Source organism: Phyllobates terribilis, unplaced genomic scaffold (genome assembly GCF_046119375.1).
Source record: "Phyllobates terribilis strain yellow unplaced genomic scaffold, ASM4611937v1 Scaffold_12__6_contigs__length_324123572, whole genome shotgun sequence".
Lineage (NCBI taxonomy): Eukaryota > Metazoa > Chordata > Amphibia > Anura > Dendrobatidae > Phyllobates > Phyllobates terribilis.
Genome location: NW_027362772.1, coordinates 98,726,247 through 98,749,986, shown reverse-complemented (window position 1 = coordinate 98,749,986; position 23,740 = coordinate 98,726,247). Strand labels below are relative to the sequence as shown.

The following is a 23,740-nucleotide window of genomic DNA, read 5'->3' as shown; positions in this document are numbered from 1 at the left end:
CTTCATGGCCTGCCCCTCCACATCGTGTCGGATCGTGGGGTACAGTTCACCTCACGCTTCTGGAGAGCCACTTGTAAACTGCTAGACGTCACCCTGGACTTCTCTTCCGCTTACCACCCACAGTCCAATGGTCAAGTGGAGCGGATCAATCAGAACCTGACCAGTTACCTCCGGCACTTCGTTAATGCCCATCATTCAGACTGGGTGGATCTCCTACCATGGGCCGAGTTCTCTTATAACAATCACGAGAGCGAATCCTCCTCCAAATCCCCATTTTTTGTAGTCTTCGGTCAGCATCCTCGGATTCCTTTTCCTGTCTCCACCTCTGTGGACAACCCGGCTGCGGAATCTCTCGTTAGCAAATTTTCCTCCATTTGGGAGAGTACCCGATCCGCACTCCTTCAGTCGTCCGAACGGATGAAAAGACACACTGACAAAAAATGCCTGGATCCTCCACAATTTCGTCCTGGAGATAAAGTCTGGCTCTCATCTAAATATGTCCGACTCAAGATACCTTCTTACAAGTTAGGGCCTCGGTTCATCGGTCCTCTGGAGGTCATCAGTCAGATCAACCCGGTGGCCTATAAATTGAAACTCCCGGCCAACTTACGGATCCCTAACTCCTTCCAAGTCTACAGGTACGCCTCCTTGTCACGTTGTCACAGTATACTGGAGGTAGGGGGCCTAAGCTGACCCTAAGCTGGGGCCCTGACTAATCCCTCAACCTGGAGGTACTGTTAAAGGTACAGAGGTCCAGGCCACCAGCGTAACCCCTACCTCCTGAAGATCCCTGCACCTCAGTAATCTAGTCCTGAGAAGGACCCCGATCACAACCAAAGGGAACAAGAAATAATATGCCCAAACACAGTATTTAGACGAACGAGACAGTACAAGGGAAAAACCAAAACCACCTTGCATACAAACAACTTCTCAACTACAACAGAGGGAAAACCAACGGGAAAGGAGATAAATGATAAAGCGAGGAAAGGGAAAAAACACTTCCAAATACACTTATCTCAGCAACTCCAAACACCACGATCCGCTCTGTCAGTCTGAATGAAATGCTTTCACCGACACCTCCCAAACAGACCAGCAGGTATATGAAGGAGTCTCACTACAGAAGTATTGATTGCAGCTGGGCGAGGCTGGACCTCATCTAGCCCAGAGAGAGAGAGAGAATTAACTCCCTCACTGCCGAGAAACACAAAGCACCAACAAGTCAGCTGCGAGAAGTCAGGCTGTGTACTCGTGACGATCTTCGTGGCAACACACCCGTGACAGTACCCCCCCTTCTACGAGGGGCCTCCGGACCCTCAGGGCCAGGTTTATCCGGGTGAGTCGTGTGGAAGGCCCGAACTAATCGGTCTGCGTTAATATCCGACGCAGGAACCCACATCCTCTCCTCAGGACCATACCCTTTCCAATGAACCAGGTACTGAAGGGACCGGCGATTAAAGCGTGAATCAATGACCCTCGATACCTGGAACTCCAAGTTACCATTGACCACCACTGGAGGGGGAGGTAAAGGTGACGGTACCACCGGCGCCACATACCTCTTAAGCAACGATCTGTGGAACACGTTGTGAATTTTAAACGTAGGGGGGAGGTCAAGACGGAATGCCACCGGATTAATAATAGAACTGATTCTGTACGGCCCGATGAACCTGGGACCCAGTTTCCAGGAGGGAACCTTAAGTTTTATATTCCTGGTAGACAACCATACCCGATCGTTCACACTTAGGTCCGGACCAGACACTCTCCTCCTATCAGCCATACGTTTGTATCGGTTCCCCATAGTATTCAGATTCTTCAGCACCCCTCTCCATACTGAAGCGAGTGATGAAGAAAAACGTTCCTCCTCAGGAACCCCCGAAGAGCCCCCCCCACTGAAAGTACAAAACTGGGGGTGAAAACCATATGCCCCAAAAAACGGGGACTTACCAGTGGACTCGCTCCGCCTATTATTAAGAGCAAACTCTGCCAGAGGTAAGAAAGAAGCCCAGTCCTCCTGGTTCTCTGACACAAAACACCGGAGATATGTCTCCAAGCTCTGGTTCATACGTTCCGTCTGACCATTGGTCTGAGGATGAAAAGCCGATGAGAATGACAACTGCATCCCCCGCCGTGCACAAAACGCCTTCCAGAACTTAGACACAAACTGAGACCCCCGATCAGACACCACCTCGGAGGGTACCCCGTGAAGCCTCACAATCTCCCCAATGAACACCTGCGCAAGAGTTTTAGCATTAGGGAGAGCCGGAAGAGCGATAAAATGTGCCATCTTGCTGAACCTGTCCACTACAACGAGTATGACCGTTTTACCCGAAGACGGAGGGAGGTCCGTAATAAAGTCCATAGACAGATGAGTCCAAGGACGCTCCGGGATCTTCAAAGATAAGAGGGCCCCAGACGGACGGGTATGTGAGGTCTTAGAGCGCGCACAAACCCCACAGGACGCGACAAAAGTTACCACCTCCTTATGTAAATTAGGCCACCAAAACCGACGCGAGAGGAGATCCACAGTTGCTTTACTCCCCGGGTGTCCTGCAAAAACTGAGTTATGGTGTGCCTCGATCACCTTTTGTCGCAACTGATCTGGAACAAACAATCTCCCTGGAGGTCCAACAGGGGCGTCCCCCTGAGCCTCCAATACCTCCTCCTCCAGCTCAGAGCATACTGCCGAAACCACCACCCCCTCCTGAAGGATAGGAATCGGGTCGTCCGTATTCCCGGCCCCCGGGAAACTACGAGATAAGGCATCCGCCTTTACATTTTTTGACCCAGGACGATATGTAACGACAAAATTAAACCTGGTAAAAAACAATGACCACCTAGCTTGTCTGGGATTCAGACGTTTCGCGGACTCCAGATATAGCAGGTTCTTGTGATCGGTGATGACGGTGACCGGATGAACTGCCCCCTCCAGAAAATGGCGCCACTCCTCAAAAGCTAACTTAATGGCCAAGAGTTCCCTATTGCCGACATCGTAATTCCTCTCCGCGGACGACAATTTTTTAGAGAAAAAGGCGCACGGATGCCACTTACCAGGGGACGAACCCTGTGACAATACTGCTCCCACCCCTACCTCGGAAGCGTCTACCTCTACAATGAATGGCTGAGACGCATCAGGTTGAATGAGTATGGGCGCCGAGGCAAAACATTTTTTCAAAGAGGAGAATGCTTGACAAGCCTTGTCAGACCACCTAGAAAAATCCGTCCCCTTTTTAGTCATGTCAGTGAGAGGCTTAACCATGGACGAGAAATTACGAATGAACTTTCGGTAATAATTAGCAAACCCCAGGAAACGTTGTAGTGCCTTAAGATTCTCTGGCCGATCCCACTCAAGAACTGCCCGCACTTTCCCAGGGTCCATACGAAAACCGGACGCTGAAACCAGAAAGCCTAAAAACTGGAGTTCCTGTACGGCGAACACACACTTTTCCCATTTGGCATACAGCTTATTATCCCGCAAGATCTGTAACACCTGCCTAACGTGCTCCTGATGAGACACCAGATCCGGCGAGTAAATTAGGATATCATCCAGATATATGACAACAAACTGTCCCACCAAGCGGCGAAAAATGTCATTAACAAAGTGTTGGAACACCGCCGGGGCATTAGTCAGACCGAATGGCATGACAAGGTTCTCATAATGCCCCTCCGGAGTGTTAAACGCCGTCTTCCACTCATCCCCCTCCTTCATCCTAATCAGATTGTACGCCCCCCTGAGATCCAACTTAGAGAACCATTTGGCGCCCACGATCTGATTAAAGAGATCGGAATAAGTGGGAGCGGATACGGATCTCGGACCGTAATCCGATTAAGTTCACGGAAATCCAGGCAAGGGCGTAGGCCTCCATCTTTCTTCTTAACAAAGAAGAACCCCGCAGCCACCGGTGAAGATGAAGGTCTAATATGCCCCTTAGCCAGACTTTCTGAGATATAATCCTTCATGGCCTGCCTCTCAGGACCAGAAAGGTTATACAACCTAGCTTTAGGTAACTTGGCCTCAGGGAGCAGTTTTACAGAACAGTCATACACGCGATGAGGAGGTAGTTCCTGACACCCTTTCTCCGAGAATACATCCTCAAAGTCCGCCAGAAATGGAGGTAAGACCCAAGGAGTAACCGCACCAATGACCGTGTTCATGCAGTTTTTATTACAGAATTTACTCCATTGGCTTATCTCCCTGGTTTGCCAATTAATAACCGGGTTATGCTTAGCTAACCAAGGAAGGCCCAACACAATAGGAGTGGGAAGACCCTCCAACACGTAGCAAGACAACAGTTCTTTATGTATTGCCCCCACTTGAAGTTTTACGTCATGCACAACTTGCAAAAAACTTCCCTGCCCGAGAGGCCTGGCATCGATCGAGAATATGGGGATGGGTTTAGCCAACTCACTCAACCGCATACCTTGAACCCGGGCAAACCGAGCATCAACCAGATTAGCCCCGGCCCCACTATCCAGAAGAACAGATATCCTCTCAGTTCTCGTACCCACCACCACCTCCGCCGGTACGAGAAACTGAGACGAACCTAGGGACGAAATACCTACTCCCAGATTGCCGTCCACCACACAACCTGGGATCAACAGTTTTCCGACGACTCTTCACTCTGCAAGGGACGGGATGGACACCCCCCAATAAAATGTCCCTTTCTCCCGCAGAAGAAACACCTTCCTGCCTTATGGCGCACCACCGGTCCCCTCCCCCGAAATGATGTCCCTCCTAATTGCATAGGCTCCTCAGGACTGACCAGGGGAACCACCATATGAGGGGACCTTGTAGGAGGTGGAGTCATCACAGGGGGTAGAGTTATCCCGCACCTCTCCCGAAGCCGTCTGTCCACGCGAATAGCAAGGGCCATAGCGGCTTCCAGAGACACGGGAGAGTCATACTGTGCCAACACATCCTGTAATTTGTCGGATAAACCATGACAAAACTGGCTCCTAAGAGCCGGGTCATTCCACTGGGTGTCCGTGGCCCACCTACGGAACTCCGAACAGAATTCCTCCCCCGGACGATCTCCCTGCTGGATCCTACGTAACTTAGACTCAGCAAGGGAGATCCGATCTGGGTCATCATATACGAGTCCCAGGGCAGCGAAAAACCTATCCACTGACTGGAGAGCCGGTGAACCCGGGGGAAGAGAGAACGCCCAAGATTGTGGGTCCCCTTGTAGGAGCGAGATGACAATTCCCACCCTTTGTTCTTCACTCCCCGATGACCGAGGCCGCAGCCGAAAGTACAATTTACATGCCTCCCGGAAAACAAAAAACTTGTCCCGCCCCCCAGTGAACCTATCAGGGAGAGCTACTTTAGGTTCTGGTCCGGCTTGCTCCTGAGGATGCCAAACCTTGGACCTAACGTCCGCCAGCTCCATGGACAAACTCTGCAATTGCCGAGCTAGACCGGCTACTGGATCCATAGTAGCTGGAGAAAAACTAAGTGGGTCGGTGAAAATGTCACGCTGTCACAGTATACTGGAGGTAGGAGGCCTAAGCTGACCCTAAGCTGGGGCCCTGACTAATCCCTCAACCTGGAGGTACTGTTAAAGGTACAGAGGTCCAGGCCACCAGCGTAACCCCTACCTCCTGAAGATCCCTGCACCTCAGTAATCTAGTCCTGAGAAGGACCCCGATCACAACCAAAGGGAACAAGAAATAATATGCCCAAACACAGTATTTAGACGAACGAGACAGTACAAGGGAAAAACCAAAACCACCTTGCATACAAACAACTTCTCAACTACAACAGAGGGAAAACCAACGGGAAAGGAGATAAATGATAAAGCGAGGAAAGGGAAAAAACACTTCCAAATACACTTATCTCAGCAACTCCAAACACCACGATCCGCTCTGTCAGTCTGAATGAAATGCTTTCACCGACACCTCCCAAACAGACCAGCAGGTATATGAAGGAGTCTCACTACAGAAGTATTGATTGCAGCTGGGTGAGGCTGGACCTCATCTAGCCCAGAGAGAGAGAGAGAATTAACTCCCTCACTGCCGAGAAACACAAAGCACCAACAAGTCAGCTGCGAGAAGTCAGGCTGTGTACTCGTGACGATCTTCGTGGCAACACACCCGTGACACTCCTGCTCCGGTTTCTGCTGAGGACGAGTTTGAGGTAGAGAACATTCTTGCCACCAAAAGGGTAAGAGGAAAGACCTTTTTTCTAGTAGATTGGAAGGGGTTTGGTCCTGAGGAGAGAACGTGGGAGTCCCGGGAGAACATCCATGCCCCTCTTATCCTTGCTAAATTTCTGTCTGGCCTAAAAAAGGGGGGCCTAAAGGGGGGGGTACTGTAGCGCCGGCGTCCCTGCCCTCTGCTAGGCAGGGACGCTGTTCCCCTCACCTCTCTGCTCCGAGCCTGGCGTCCTCCCCCCGCTCTGCTGGCAGCGCGCGCTCCTTCCCGGCCACTGTGCTTAGGGCGCACGCGCGCGCGCTCCCTCCCTCTTAAAGGGGCCGCGCGCGCCGTCCTAAGGAGTCCCCGGCCAATGGCCGGAGGACTTCACCATATATAAGGCACCTCCTCCAAAATGGAGGTGCCCGAGCAATGTTGTTGCACTGTTCACTACTCTGCTTCAGCCCTCAGGTCCCGTTGCCAGTTACCTGCCAGTTACCTGCCAGATTCCTGCCAGCTTGCTGTCTTATTCCTGCCTGATACTCTGCTATCTGCCTGCTAGCCTGAGGTCCGACGGTCTGCCTTCCAACTCCTGTCAGTCTGTCTAAGGACCAGCTTGCCCACTCACCTGGGAGCGCACATCAGCTACCTGCCTGCTTGCCTGAGGTCCGACGGTCTGCCTTCCAACCCCTGTCAGTCTGTCTATGGACCAGCTTGCCCGCTCACCTGAGAGTGCACATCTGCTACCTGCCTGCTAGCCTACCTGGAGGCTCCGCCGTCACGTGCTGTGACCACCTGCCTGTCCAGTGACTCCTGCCCGCTCACCTGGGAGCGCTCATCTGCTGCCTGTCTGCTAGCCTACCTGGAGGCTCTGCCGTCACGTGCTGTGACCACCCGCCTGTCCAGAGACTTCTGCCCGCTCACCTGGGAGCGCTCATCTGCTGCCTGTCTGTTGGTCTTCCTGGAGGCTCCGCCGTCACATGCTGTGACCACCCGTTTATCCAGAGACTCTCGCCTGCTCACCTGGGAGCTCACGTCTACCATCAACCGCCACAGGTCGTACCAACCCTTTACCCAGAGACTGCCCCGGTCACTTGCCATGACCTTCTGCCCGTTCATCCAGAGACTGCCCCGGTCACTTGCCGTGACCTACTGCCCGTTCTTCCAGAGACTGTCCCGGTCACCTGCTGTGACTGCCTGCCTGGTCGCCACCCGCTCCCTTACAAGGACCGCCCCCTTGTATAGTAGCTCAGAGGTTCCGCCTCCCAGACCCGTTACACAAATACTATGACCTTTTTGATCAGCAAGAGAAATACAGCCCCTGACGAAGCTACTGTAGTAACGATACGTGTAGGGCTTACCTCTCTACAGTGGACTCCCTCCGTAGGTATCCATGTCCTATGTGTATCGCTACTAAAGTAGCTTCGTTAGGGGTCGTATGTTATTTAACCACTTGTGTGACCCTACATGAAATAAAGTTGCTATTTTATTTATTATTTGTAGTAATTCTTATTATTTTTGGATGTGCATTATTTCACTGTGCAAGCTTTTCTCTACCTACTTCTTTATGTGCTTTGTTGCACAGTTACCATTGCCCCCCGTATCATATATCAGTGATTTAGATTGTGTAGTGCCGACTGCCAAATATCTTAATAGATTAAGGTCTTCTAATACATTTTTTTAGTGGACCTGACGTGCATCCCACGTATTGTAGTTAACTCTCTATACACTCTATTAAATAAATGACCCCCTATAGTGTTACAATTGATGAAATTGTGTATTGGAAATTGGTGTACCGTTAGGTTTTCTTCAAATGTGTCGGTTTTATTAACATAGTTGCATGCTTTACAGGGTGTATGTCCACATTTAAAAAACCCCTTATAGGATAACCAAGTTACATGGCGTTTGATACTTGTTTCTTGCTTATTCCACCTGGTGTAGAAGCCTTTTTGGATGCAAAACTAAAATATGCAAAAGTATTTACAAAGTCTGGAGGATGCCATCTCATACATCAAAAAACTAAGATTGAGAGAGATATCAAAGACTACGAGTCAAATTCAATTTGCACATGGAAATGAAACAAACCAGGAGCTACTGTTCTGAAGTACAGGTCACACAATAAATTCAAAGGAAATAGAGGAGAGCGGAGGTCAGCTTCACAAATCCTAATGTGTCCATGGGTTCCTCTAATTATAATCCTCTGAGGACTTATCTGATGCATCAGTGGGATCAACTAAAGACAGATGGAACAAAAATAAATTCTCAAGAACGCCCCACAATCCAGCACAAAACAACGGGCGGGCAGAAAGCTCAAACGTGCCCGGACATGTGCGTTCCATGCCGGAGGGCATCACGGTCTCCTACCTGCGCATGAGCATGTCCGGAAGCATGCGTTCCACGTCGGATCGCATATGGTATTGGATTGCATACCGCCAACATATAAAATCCTATCTCTGAGATCAGCATCATGGGAGACTAAAAACAAGTACTGCACATCCTCCCATCATGTAATAGGCATGTAGATCTACTTTATCACCACAAAAAATATGGGATGGTGGTCCACAGTATATTCCTAAATGGTCAAATTTGACCTCTATTGCACAGTTAGAAATACACAAGAATCACCACACTTGTTAATGACGAAATAGTATAAGTGGAATATAATTGATAAGTAATAATTCTGATATAGAAGCTCAGATATCTCGGCGAAGTACAACAATATGTGAACCCCATTCACAGGGAACTGACTAGCAATGGGTAGAGCATAAAATCCAAAAATATAATCCAGAATGGGGCTGTATTCACACAAAACAGGCATGGGAAATTTGCTCATCGAGTCCCTTAGGGGCTCGAGAATCCAGTCTAGCAATTCACTCACTTTCCTTCAGAGGATAGATCTATTGTGATCACCTCCTCTCACATTGGGTTTAACCATAACAATGATACAAAAGGAGAGGTCTCCGGGTTCACCTCAATGTGCACTGTTCATGTGTCTCACTAATGGGATCTCCCGACCATGGCGTATATCGCCCAAATGCTCCCCTACTCTCCTCCTAGACTCCCTCTTGATCTTGTCTACATATTCTAGGGGGCAGGAGCATGTGGCCATATATACTAGTCCTGAGGTTTTACAGCTGGAATAATCCCACTGGAAAAAGATTTTAACCATGGAGGAACTTGAGAAAGATTTACATGGTCTCATCCAATTACATGTACAACGTTCTCCAGATCTAAAGAAACCACATATTCTTCTATCTAGCCAAGTCCCCTTGGGTGCAGGTTTTTTATAGACACTGTGCACTAAACGGTCCCTAATTGACCAACCCTTTCTGAAAGTAGAAGTAGAAGTGGAAAGTGGAAGTAGATTTCACAGCACCCTCAGGTCTGCGTCGACCACAAGTATATCCCAGTGTTTGCTGAGAATATGAAAGATACAGTCACTCTGATTGTCATAAGTTTTTCTTACTCGTGTAGTCCAATCTTCTTCTTGGTCTCTTGGATTGGTATGGAGGAGTGTCTCTCTCTCCCATTTTTCTGCAAACGATGTTGCGGAATCGAAAATGTACCATGAGTACCCTTTATCCCTTAATCTGGTGTTCAGGTCTATTGCCTGTATATTAAAATCTGTGACATTCGAGCAGTACCTTCTCAACCGTAAAAATTGGCCCTTGGGTTTTCCTCTTTGTATGGGGATGGGGGTGGTGGTTATCCCACTTCAATAGTTTATTAGTGCTTGAAAGTTTATGGTAGATGAGTGTCCCTAGAGTCCCATTTCAATCTTTCTTGATCAGTACATACAGGAACGGCAAGTGGTAATAATTGGTGTTGGTCTGCTCCTTTAAACAAAATGTACTTTTCAGGTTATATCCTCAGTACCCTCACTTATCTTCCCTTCTTTTGAGGACCACAGAGTCAGACTCTACCGGCCCTTCTCCCTGCGAGTGCCGGTTGTCTATCGCCCTCTGGGCCCCTCCCGTCAGTTTATGGATCATTTTGCCACTTGGCTTCCAAACTTTCTATCCTATGACATCCCCAACCTCATCATGGGAGACTTTAACATCCCAATTGGTGATCCATTCTCCCCATCTGCAGCTTATCTTTTATCGCTAACTTCCTCCTTCGGTCTTTCACAGCTTACTAATTCTCCTACACATGAAAATGGAAATACTCTTGACCTGATCTTCGCCTGGCTCTGTTTAATACATTACTTTACGAACGCTCCTCTTCCGCTCTCAGATCACAACCTTCTTTCATTCTCTGTCAAGAACTGTCACCCTGCTCAAGACACCCCCACTTTCCACACCTATAGAAATATACAATCCATTAACACCCAGAAATCTCTGAAAACGTTGCAGTCATCATTGGCCCCAATCTCCTCCCTCTCATGTCCTGACTCTGCACTGAAGCATTATAACGAAATATCGCTATGAGCCCTGGATGAAGCCGCACCTCCTAGACAGAGAACAACTCAGCACAGACGGCGACAACCCTGGCACACGCTGTAAACACGTCTTCTCCAGGGGTGCTCCAGGTGCCGAACGGCTGTGGAGAAAATCTAATCTGCCCGAAGAATTCCTCCATTATAAATTTATGCTTAAAACCTATAACTCCGCCCTTCAACTCTCCAAACAAACCTACTTTAACAACCTCATCATCTCACAGCCCAATAAGCCAAAACACCTGTTTGATTAAGGAGAGAGTGAAAAGTGTCAAGAAGCACAAGGGCCGACCACCGACCTCAGCGCTGACGATCTGGCCAATTATTTCAAAGAAAAAAATTGACCATATCAGACAGGAAATTTTCTCCCAATTCCCAAATGTTATGCATGCTCCTCCCTCCCACACTGCATCTTGCTCATTTTCTGACTTCGAACCAGTCATGGAAGAAGAAGTGACAAGGCTCCTTGCTTCCTCTTGCTCTACCACCTGCACCATTGACCCTATTCCCTCACATCTCCTTCAGTCCCTGTCTCCAGCTGTCACCACGACTCACCTAACTAAAATATTCAACCTCTACCTCTCATCTGGTATTTTTCCTTCCTTTTTTAAACACGCCAGCATACATCCGCGACTTAAAAAACCATCCCTCGACCAGAACTGCACGGCCAACTACAGACCTGTTTCCAATCTTCCTTTTATCTCTAAACTCCTGGAATGCCTGGTCCACTCCAGTCTAATACGCTATCTCTCAGATAACTCCCTTCTTGACCCTTTACATTCTACTGAAACTGCACTCACTAAAGTCTCTAATGATCTACTAACAGCCAAATCTAATGGTCACTACTCCCTGCTGATTCTCCTGGATCTCTCTGCAGCATTCGACGCTGTGGATCTACCTCTCTGACCGCTCCTTCACTGAGTCTTTTGCTGGCTCCTCTTCCTCTCACCTTCCCCTTATTGTTCCTCAAGGATCAGTCCTAGGCGCCCTTCTTTTCTCCTTATATACCGCTTCTATTGGACAAACAATCAGCAGATTCGGTTTTCAGTACCATCTCTATGCTGATGACACCCAATTATACACCTCTTCTCCAGACATCACCCCTGCATTATTACAAAATACCAGTGATTGTCTTTCCGCCGTCTCTAACACTATGTCCTCCCTCTATCTAAAACGGAATCTGTCAAAAACTGAACTACTCGTATTTCCTCAATCCACTAACCTACCTGTGCCCAATATTGCCACTTCAGTTTGTGGCTCCACCATTACTCCCCAGCAACATGCCCACTGTCTTGGAGTCATACTCGATTCAGGTCTTTCCTTCACTCCTCACATCAAATCACTCGCTCACTCGAGTCATCTACACCTCAAAAACATCTCTAGAATCAGAAATTGTCTTACCTTTGACTCAGCAAAAACTCTTACTGTAGCTCTTATTCATTCTCGTCTAGACTATTGCAACTCTTAACTAATCGGTCTCCCTCTTTCTAAACTTTCCCCTCTCCAATACATCCTTATCGCAGCAGCCAGGATCATATTCCTCACCAACTGATACACCGATGCCTCTTCCCTGTGCCAGTCATTGCACTGGTTACCCATCCAATACAGAGTTCAATATAAACATCACTCTCACCCACAAAGCGCTCCACGATTCAGCACCACTCTACATCTCCTCCCTCATCTCAGTCTACCACCCTTCCCGTGCCCTCCATTCTGCCAATGACTTAAAACTAAAAGCCTCCATAATTCGAACCTCCCACTCCCATCTCCATCCCTGTTAAGAGGAACAGAGGCCGCTATCTGCAGACCAGACATAACCTCAAGAGAAATGTGCTGTCTTCCAGGAGCAAAAATTAAAGATGTGTCTGACAGGATATCAAGACTCTTCAGACCTACAGATCACTACCCATTCCTGCTAATACATGTGGGGACAAATGACACCGCAAGAAAGGACCTGGAAACCATCTGCAGTGACTTTGAAGACTTAGGCAAGAAAGTGAAAGAATTGGGAGCGCAGGTGGTCTTCTCATCCATCCTCCCAGTGGATGGCCACGGAACAATGAGGTGGAATAAGATTCTACAGGTGAACAACTGGCTACGTCGATGGTGCCGTCAACAAGGATTTGGATTTCTGGATCACGGAATGAATTACCTATACGATGGACTACTTGCTAGAGATGGGGTGCACCTTACGAAGACTGGAAAACATGTATTTGGAAGTCGCCTTGCTACACTCATCAGAAGAGCTTTAAACTAGAACAATGTGGGAAGGGAAGCAAAAGGCCAGAAAAAGCCATACAGCTGACAAATACTATTGAGATCTCTGCTACTGGAAGTGGAAAAGAAGAACAAAGACAAAAAAATCTAAATAATAAAAATATGGGAGGAAGAGAAACCAATCACAAACTAAAATGTTTTTATACAAATGCACAAAGCATGGGCAACAAACAAGGAGAATTGGAACTACTAATGCAGGAAAAGGAATATGATGTCATTGGAATCACTGAAACTTGGTGGGATGATACACATGATTGGAATAAAAGGCTAAAAGGATACAACTTATTTGCAAGAAACAGACTTGATAAACGAGGAGGAGGTGTTGCATTGTATGTTAGAAAAGCGTATATCTGCACAGAGATTGAAGCTTCAGAGACTGGGAGTTCTGTGGAAACTGTTTGGGTAAGAATACAAGGAGAGAACAACGGAAAGGACACCATTGTAGGCATTTACTACAGGCCACCTGGGCAAGCTGAAGATATGGATGAACTCTTTATGTATCAAATGACCAAATTCTCCAAAAAATATGACGTAGTGGTCATGGGAGATTTCAACTATTCAGACATTTGTTGGGAATCTCTCTCAAGTAAAACTAACAGGTCAAGCAAATTCTTATCCTCTCTTGCTGACAACTTTATCTTCCAAAAGGTAGGGGAGAAAACAAGGGGATCTGCTACTTTGGATCTAATTCTTATAAACAGGGAGGAAATGGTTGAGGAGGTAAAGGTGGCTGGGACCCTAGGAGGCAGCGATCATGCTATTATAGAATTTTGGATAACTAGAGGAGGAAGACATGTGAAGACTCAAACTTCAAGGTTAGATTTTAGAAAGGCAGATTTTAAGAGACTCAGAAAGAGAATAGGAGGGATCCAATGGCTGGATGTCCTTAAGGACAAAAATGTCCAGGAAGGATGGGAAATTTTTAAAAATGAGATTCTCAAAACACAATCGTTAACAATCCCGAAAAGTAGGAAGAATGGGAAGCATTTAAGGAAACCAGGATGGATGAACACAGAACTTAAACACATGCTAAAAAGAAAGAAAGAAATGTTTATTAAATGGAAAGAGGGAGGCATATCTAAAGAAGATTATAATGCAGTCTGCAGATCCTGTAGGGCACGTATCAGGTTAGCTAAAGCTGACAATGAATTAAGGCTTGCAAGAGATGTCAAAAGCAATAAAAAAGGATTTTGGGGGTATGTCAAAAGTAAAAGAAAAGTCAAAGATGCTATAGGATTTTTACAGGATGAAAATGGAGAAATGGTAAGAGAGGATGTTGAGAAGGCCGAACTTTTTAATTCCTATTTTGCATCTGTTTTCTCTCAGAAAGAAAATGTAACATCAACTGATCTTCACTGTCCTTTTAAAGGAATAGAGGAATCCAAGTTATCAGTAAACAGAAAGATTGTGAGGGAATATTTAGCTAACATAAATGAGTTCAAGTCTCCAGGTCCAGATGAATTACACCCCAGAGTACTGAAGGAGATTGTAGAAGAAATTTTAGAACCACTCTCCATAATCTTTGAAAATTCTTGGAGAACAGGAGAAGTCCCAGAAGACTGGAGAAGAGCAAATGTTGTTCCTATCTTCAAAAAGGGGAAGAAGGTGGACCCAGGGAACTATAGGCCGGTGAGTCTGACTTCTATACCAGGAAAGATCTTTGAACAAATTATTAAACAACATGTATGTAAGTACATGGATAAGAATGAAGTGATTAACCAGAGTCAGCATGGGTTTGTAACTAACAAGTCATGTCAGACTAACTTAATTTCCTTCTATGACAGAATCACTGACTGGGTGGATCAGGGAAATGCTGTAGATATAGTATATCTTGACTTCAGCAAAGCATTTGACAAAGTATCTCACATCATCCTTATTGAAAAAATGACCAAGTATGCAATGGACCAGGCAACTGTTAGGTGGATTCATAACTGGCTTAGTGATCGGACTCAAAGGGTGGTTGTAAATGGCTTCACATCCAGCTGGATGAATGTCTCAAGTGGGGTACCACAGGGCTCCGTCCTGGGACCTGTATTGTTCAACATCTTTATCAATGATTTAGATGAAGGAATTGAGGGTAAACTGATTAAATTTGCTGAGGACACAAAGCTAGGAGGGATAGCTAATACTAGAGAAGAGAGAGAGAGGATTCAAAAAGACCTAAATAAACTGGAGCAGTGGGCAGCAACCAACAGAATGGTTTTTAATAGGGAAAAATGCAAAGTACTACATCTGGGCAATAAAAATGAAAAAAGCATATACAGAATGGGAGGAATAGAGCTAAGCAACAGTACATGTGAAAAAGACTTAGGTATACTAATAGATCATAGACTGAACATGAGTCAACAGTGTGATGCAGCAGCAAAAAAGGCAAATACAATTCTGGGATGTATTAACAGAAGCATACAGTCTAGATCACGTGAAGTCATTATCGGTCTTTACTCCTCTTTGGTCAGACCTCATCTGGAATACTGTGTACAGTTTTGGGCACCACATTTTAAAAAAGACATAGACAAACTGGAGCAAGTTCAGAGAAGAGCGACCAGAATGGTGACTGGTCTGCAAACCATGTCCTATGAGGAACGGTTGCAGGATTTGGGAATGTTTAGCTTGCAAAAAAGAAGACTGAGAGGAGACTTAATAGCTGTCTACAAATATGTCAAGGGCTGTCACATTGTAGAAGGATCATCTTTATTCTCATTTGCACAAGGAAAGACTAGAAGCAATGGGATGAAACTAAATGGGAGGAGACACAGATTAGATATTAGAAAAAACTTTTTGACAGTTAGGGTGATTAATGAGTGGAACAGGCTGCCACGAGAGGTGGTGAGTTCCCCTTCAATGGACGTCTTCAAACAGAGGCTGGACAGACATCTGTCTGAGATGATCTAGTGAATCCTGCTTTGAGCAGGGGGTTGGACCAGATGACCCAGGAGGTCCCTTCCAACTCTACCATTCTATGATTCTATGATTCTATGATTCTATGATTTCTCGCGTGCAGCACCAACTCTTTGGAATGCACTACCGAAGACAATTCGATTAATTCCCAATACCCACAGTTTTAAGCGTGCCATAAAAACCCATTTCTTTAGACTCGCCCATCGCCTCAACACACTTATCTAACTGTCCCAGTTTGGCCCATATTAAAATTTTCTTCAAAATCATGCTCATACCATCCATGCACTGATTAGCCTCTGTACTGTACACATACTGGCTGGCGACCAGTTCATATAGTGTTATGTACTTACCCTATTTAGCATATTAAGGCTGTATTATAGAATATATGTACATTTTACCTTTGTGTCTCCCCTATTTCCTTATAGACTGTAAGCTTGCGACCCTCACTCCTTTTAACATCTGAGTTAAGCTTATTCTGTAAAGTCTGTATTGTCTGTATAAGTCCTCCCTAAAATTGTAAAGTGCTGTGGAATATGTTGGTGCTAAAAAAATAAAAATTATTATTATAATTAAATTCAGATGCAAATCTAAGGCCTACTCTATTGATGTTGAGTTCCCCGACAAATTAAAAAGATTGTTCACTCGTCCCCGACCAGATGATAAAAATGTAGTCAATATATTTCTACCATACCCCAGTATATGGATGCCACCACTTATAATCATCTCAGAATATTGTGGTTTCCTCCCACCAGTCCAGGGATAAGTTAGCACATGAGGGGGCACAGGGGCTCCCCATCGCAGTACCCCTGAGCTGGAGGAAGTACTGCCTGTCAATAAGAAAGAAGTTATAAGTAAGAGTGAATTTTAGAAGATCCTCCATGAAGTCATTATGTCTGCTACACTGTATTGATCTCGATTAAAAGAAATGTCTTACTCCTCTGATACCATCCTCAGGCCGTATATTACTGTACAAAGCCTCGATATCTAGTAAGGCCGGCTGCTCCCCTACATGCATGTATACATGCTCGAGGGTATACATGGAGGGGAGCAGGCAGAGGGAAAACCAACTCCAGAGGGATTATTCCAACTGCAGGACCTCAGGCGATACTGTAGGGGCATCATACACACTGCATAAGGGGGATAATGGGGGCATTATACTGTGTGGGGGGCATCATACATACTGCATAAGGGACATAATGGGGGCATTACACTGTGCGGGGGGCATCATACATACTGCATAAGGGGCATTACACTGTGTGGGGGCACCATACATACTGCATAAGGGGCATAAAGGGGGCATTACACTGTGTGGGGCATCATAAATACTACATAAGGAGCATAATGGGGGCATTACACTGTGTGGGGGCATCATACATCCTGCATAAGGGGCATAATAGGGGCATTACACTGTGTGGGGGCATCATACATACTGCATAAGGGGCATAATGGGGGCATTACACTGTGTGGGGCATACATACTGCATAAGGAGCATAATGGGGGCATTACACTGTGTGGGGGGCATCATACATCCTACATCAGGGGCATAATGGAGGCATTACACTGTGTGGTGGGAATTACACAGTGGGGGGCATCATACATACTGCATAAGGAGCATAATGGGGGCATTACACTGTGTGGGGGCATCATACATCCTGCATAAGGGGCATAATGGGGGCATTACACTGTGTGGGGGAATCATACGTACTGCATAAGGGGCATAATGGGGGCATTACACTGTGTGGGGACATCATACATCCTGCATAAGGGGCATAATGGGGGCATTATATTGTGTTGGGGGCATCATACTGTATTGCCAAGTTTTTAGCAATAAGGTTCGGATACGACTTTAACCCCTTTCCAACCCATGACGTCTTAGTACGCACATTTGCGTACCCCGGTTCAGTGAGGGCTGCTGCGCTGAGCCCTCACTGAACCGAGCACATGTCAGCTGATTCTTACAGCTGACATGTGCCCCCAACAGCTGCGGGTGGAATCGCGATCCACCTGCGGCTGTTAACATGTTAAATGCCGCTGTCAATCTCCGACAGCGGCATTTAATGCGCGCTTCCGGGTTGCGCGTCATAAGCCCCGCCCACCGGCGACCCCGTCACGTGATCGCGGGTCACCGATGGGTGGGCATGACAACCCAGGGTCTGCAGCAGACGCCTGTGGTTATCATGATCTGGTCGTTATGAGCGCCACCTAGTGGTCGGCGCTCATAGCACAGGACCATTTCTGCTGCATGCAGGGGATCTGCTCGTCCCCTGTATGTAGCAGAGACGATCAGACAACTGCTGCTTCTAGTCTCCTATGGAGACTATTGAAACAAGCAAAAAGTGAAAAAAAATGTTTTAAAAAATATTAAAAAAATAAAAAAAATATAAAAGTTTAAATCACCCGCCTTTCACCCCATTCAAAATAAAATATAAAAAAAAAAAAACACATACACATATTTGGTATCGCCGCGTTCAGAATCGCCGCGTTCAGAATCGCCCGATCTATCAATATAAAAAAGAATTAATCCGATCGGTAAACGGTGTAACGAGAAAAAAATTCTAAACGCCAGAATTACGTTTTTTGGTCGCCGCAAAATTGCAATAATGGGCGATCAAAACATCGGATCTACCCCAAAATGTTATCAATAAAAACGTCAGCCTGGCGCGCAAAAAATAAGCCCTCGCCCAGCCCCGGATCACGAAAAATGGAGACGCTACGGGTCTCGGAAAAAGGCGCTATTTTTTTTTAGTTTTCTTTACCAAATTTTGGAATTTTTTTTCACCACTTAAATATAAAAGAACCTATACATGTTTGGTGTCTACGAACTCGTAATGACCTGGAGAATAAGAATGGCAGGTCAGTTTTAGCATTCAATGAACGTGGTAAAAAAAATAAATAAAAAACAACTGTGGTATTGCACTTTTTTTGCAATTTTACCGCACTTGGAATTTTTTTCCCATTTTCCCGTACACGATATGGTAAAACTAGTAATGGCGTTGAAAAGTACAACTTGTCCCGCAAAAAATAAGCCCTCACATGGCCATATTGTCCAAAAAATAAAAACGCTATGGCTCTGGGAACAAGGGGAGCAAAAAACGAAAAAGCAAAAACGACAAAACCCAAGGTTGCGAAGGGGTTAAAGAAGGCAACCACTTGTAATATAACGCAATTTTATTTATAACATTTAATTTGAAAGATAAAATACAGAATCAAAGGAATAGTATGATATTATGATATTGCGTACACTTTTGTAGATTAAAGGTTACATACTTACTATTAGATAGCAGAAGAAAAAGATTTCCCTAGTAGCATGTACATCATCTGTCTGGAAACTTCAGCTGGAGAAGCGTTCAGCGATGGGCAGAGAATGCATCCTAGGTCCTACACTGTGAAGAGCATCCTCTTCACAGGTCCACAATGCTTCTGCCATAACTGAATTCTTCAACAGCTTTTATATTTTAGAAAAAGGCTTACCCAACCTAATATTACGTAAGCATGAAAGTTCATAGGTTATTGTCCAGCATTCCAATCCTGTGACAGTGGCCAGCTATCACAGATAAGCAATGCTGTTCACGGACCATTCTACTTCTGTCATAATGTTTACATATGATAAGAGTAAATTCTACACCGGGTTATAAATCAGAACAAGGTTTTCTTCCCAGACAGTATATTGTGTTAAGAAGCTATGTATCAGTGAGATACATTCACAGATAAAGTATACCTTAACACACAATATATAAGAATATTTAATTAAAGGTTGGATACATCATAATGGGTTTCAGATAGCCACTTATATTTTTGGTCCTACAATAAGCTTCTTCATCTTAAGCCATATGCCTGTAGTCTTATTTACAATATTGTGCAATCGTCGGTCTCTGGTTCTAGCAAACACAGCATATACAAAAGGCTAACACCCTTCAGTAATAAAGATTAAACCTCAGACTGTTAGCAAACTTAAACTAAAGCTATGTTTTAGTATGTCAGGACTAATGACCCCTACCTAGTCTACGGAGGTAAGATACCTACAAATGCTGACATGTCTGATTCCTATTTTATTTCAATATGGATTTGAAATATAAAATAGCCATTTTTCATATTCATACTACACATACATCCTGCATAAGGGGCATTACACTGTGTGGGGGGCATCAAACATCCTGCATAAGGGGCATAAGGGGGCATTACACTGTGTGGGGGCATCATACATCCTGCATAAGGGGCATAATGGAGGCATTACACTGTGTGGGGGCATCATACATCCTGCATAAGGGGCATAATGGAGGCATTACACTGTGTGGGGGCATCATACATACTGCATAAGGGGCATAATGGGGGCATTACACTGTGTGGGGTTATCATACATCCTGCATAAGGGGCATAATGGAGGCATTACACTGTGTGGGGGCATCATACATACTGTATAAGGGGCATAATGGGGGCATTACACTGAGTGGGGGCATCATATATTCTGCATAAGGGGCATAATGGGGGCATTACACTGTGTGGGGGCATCATACATCCTGCATAAGGGGCATAATACTGTGTGGTGGCATCATACATAATGCATAAGGGGCATAATGGGGGCATTACATTGTGTGGGGACATCATACATCCGGCATAATAGGGGCATTACACTGTGTGGGGGCATCATACATCCTGTATAAGGAGCATAATGGGGGCATTACACTGTGTGGGGGCATCATACATCCTGTATAAGGGGCATAATGGGGGCATTACACTGTGTGGGGGCATCATACATCCTGCATAAGGGGCATAATGGGGGCATTACACTGTGTGGGGGCATCATACATCCTGCATAAGGAGCATAATGGGGGCATTACACTGTGGGGGGCATCATACATCCTGCATAAGGGGCATAATGGGGGCATTACACTGTGTGGGGCATCATACATACGGCATAAGGGGCATAATGGGGGCATTACACTGTGTGGGGGCATCATACATACTGCATAAGGGGCATAATGGGGGCATTACACTGTGTGGGGGCATCATACATACTGCATAAGGGGCATAATGGGGGCATTACACTGTGTGGGGGCATCATACATACTGTATAAGGGGCATAATGGGGGCATTACACTGTAGGGGGCATCATACATCCTGCATAAGGGGCATAATGGCGGCATTACACTGTGTGGGGGGCATCATACATCCTGCATAAGGGGCATAATGGGGGCATTACACTGTGTGGGGGGCATCATACATCCTGCATAAGGGGCATAATGGGGGCATTACACTGTGTGGAGGCATCATACATACTGCATAAGGGGCATAATGGGGCATTACACTGTGTGGGGGCATCATACATCCTGCATAAGGGGCATAATGGGGGCATTACACTGTGTGGGAGCATCATACATCCTGTATAAGGAGCATAATGGGGGCATTACATTGTGTGGGGGCATCATACAACCTGTATAAGGGGCATAATGGGGGCATTACACTGTGTGGGGGCATCATACATCCTGCATAAGGGGCATTACACCGTGTGGGGGCATCATACATCCTGCATAAGGAGCATAATGGGGGCATTACACTGTGGGGGGCATCATACATCCTGCATAAGGGGCATAATGGGGGCATTACACTATGTGGGGCATCATACATACGGCATAAGGGGCATAATGGGGGCATTACACTGTGTGGGGGCATCATACATCCTGCATAAGGGGCATAATGGGGGCATTACACTGTGTGGGGGCATCATACATACTGCATAAGGGGCATAATGGGGGCATTACACTGTGTGGGGGCATCATACATACTGTATAAGGGGCATAATGGGGGCATTACACTGTGGGGGGGGCATCATACATCCTGCATAAGGGGCATAATGGGGGCATTACACTGTGTGGGGGGCATCATACATCCTGCATAAGGGGCATAATGGGGGCATTACACTGTGTGGGGGCATCATACATCCTGCATAAGGGGCATAATGGGGGCATTACACTGTGTGAAGGCATCATACATCCTGCATAAGGGGCATAATGGGGGCATTACACTGTGGGGGGCATCATACATCCTGCATAAGGGGCATAATGGGGGCATTACACTGTGTGGGGGGCATCATACATCCTGCATAAGGGGCATAATGGGGGCATTACACTGTGGGGGGGCATCATACATCCTGCATAAGGGGCATAATGGGGGCATTACACTGTGTGGGGGCATCATACATCCTGCATAAGGGGCATAATGGGGGCATTACACTGTGTGGAGGCATCATACATCCTGCATAAGGGGCATAATGGGGGCATTACACTGTGGGGGGCATCATACATCCTGCATAAGGGGCATAATGGGGGCATTACACTGTGTGGGGGGCATCACACATCCTGCATAAGGGGCATAATGGGGGCATTACACTGTGGGGGGGCATCATACATCCTGCATAAGGGGCATAATGGGGGCATTACACTGTGGGGGGCATCATACATCCTGCATAAGGGGCATAATGGGGGCATTACACTGTGTGGGGGCATCATACATCCTGCATGAGGAACATAATGGGGGCATTACACTGTGTGGACATCATACATCCTGCATAAGGGGTATAATGGGGGCATTACACTGTGGGGACATCATACATACTGCATAAGGGGCATAATGGGGGCATTACACTGTGTGGGGGCATCATACATCCTGCATAAGGGGCATAATGGGGGCATTACACTGTGGGGGGCATCATACATCCTGCATAAGGGGCATAATGGGGGCATTACACTGTGTGGGGGCATCATACATCCTGCATAAGGGGCATAATGGGGGCATTACACTGTGGGGGGCATCATACATCCTGCATAAGGGGCATAATGGGGGCATTACACTGTGTGGGGGCATCATACATCCTGCATGAGGAACATAATGGGGGCATTACACTGTGTGGACATCATACATCCTGCATAAGGGGTATAATGGGGGCATTACACTGTGGGGACATCATACATACTGCATAAGGGGCATAATGGGGGCATTACACTGTGTGGGGGCATCATACATCCTGCATAAGGGGCATAATGGGGGCATTACACTGTGGGGGGCATCATACATCCTGCATAAGGGGCATAATGGGGGCATTACACTGTGTGGGGGCATCATACATCCTGCATAAGGGGCATAATGGGGGCATTACACTGTGGGGGGCATCATACATCCTGCATAAGGGGCATAATGGGGGCATTACACTCTGTGGGGGCATCATACATCCTGCATAAGGGGCATAATGGGGGCATTACACTGTGTGGGGGCATCATACATCCTGCATAAGGGGCATAATGGGGGCATTACACTGTGTGGGGGCATCATACATACTGCATAAGGGGCATAATGGGGGCATTACACTGTGTGGGGGCATCATACATACTGCATAAGGGGCATAATGGGAGCATTACACTGTGTGGGGGCATCATACATACTGCATAAGGGGAATAATGGGGGCATTACACTGTGTGGGGGCATCATACATCCTGCATAAGGGGCATAATGGGGGCATTACACTGAGGGGGTCCTGTACTCTGAGAACAATACGTTTCCTCCCTTCCTGTCTCCATAGTTGGGTCGTATATATCTATTACAGGAAACAGAAACCTTATGATTCTTATAAAGGGGCAACACAAGACCCCCAGAGAGCCTCCGTGCTGAAGGGGTTAATGCCCCCTGCGCCCAGTAATGGGGTCTCCACATACCTCCACCTGCTGAGCCGCCACCACATATATGGCTGTTGTGTGCGCACAGGAGCTGTGATGAGGTCACAGGAGGGGAGGAGTCAGGGGTCACATGATCAGGGGCCTCAGTGGTAGTGATGGGTAAAATGCGATTTTTTGGTGAGCCGGCTCTTTTGGCTCCGAAAATGGCTCTTCATTTCCTATTACCTTTGGCTTTAAATTTGAAGCCAAATTCTGGTATGTTTTAACCCATGATTGTATACCTTTTAGTAAAAATCTACACATGTGCCAATTTATGATATAAAACAGAATAGTT

At 46.4% G+C, this 23,740-nt stretch overlaps 1 protein-coding gene across 1 annotated transcript in view; it reads right to left on the bottom strand.

The window, feature by feature from the left end:
• Window positions 1-23,498, bottom strand: part of LOC141173114 (uncharacterized) — a 51,989-nt gene extending 28,491 nt beyond the window's left edge. Inside the window, exon 1 of the mRNA XM_073657756.1 lies at window positions 23,446-23,498. The gene's annotated coding sequence lies outside the window, so the exon portion shown is untranslated. The remainder of the gene's footprint in view (window positions 1-23,445) is intronic.
• Between the last annotated feature and the right edge of the window lie 242 nt (window positions 23,499-23,740).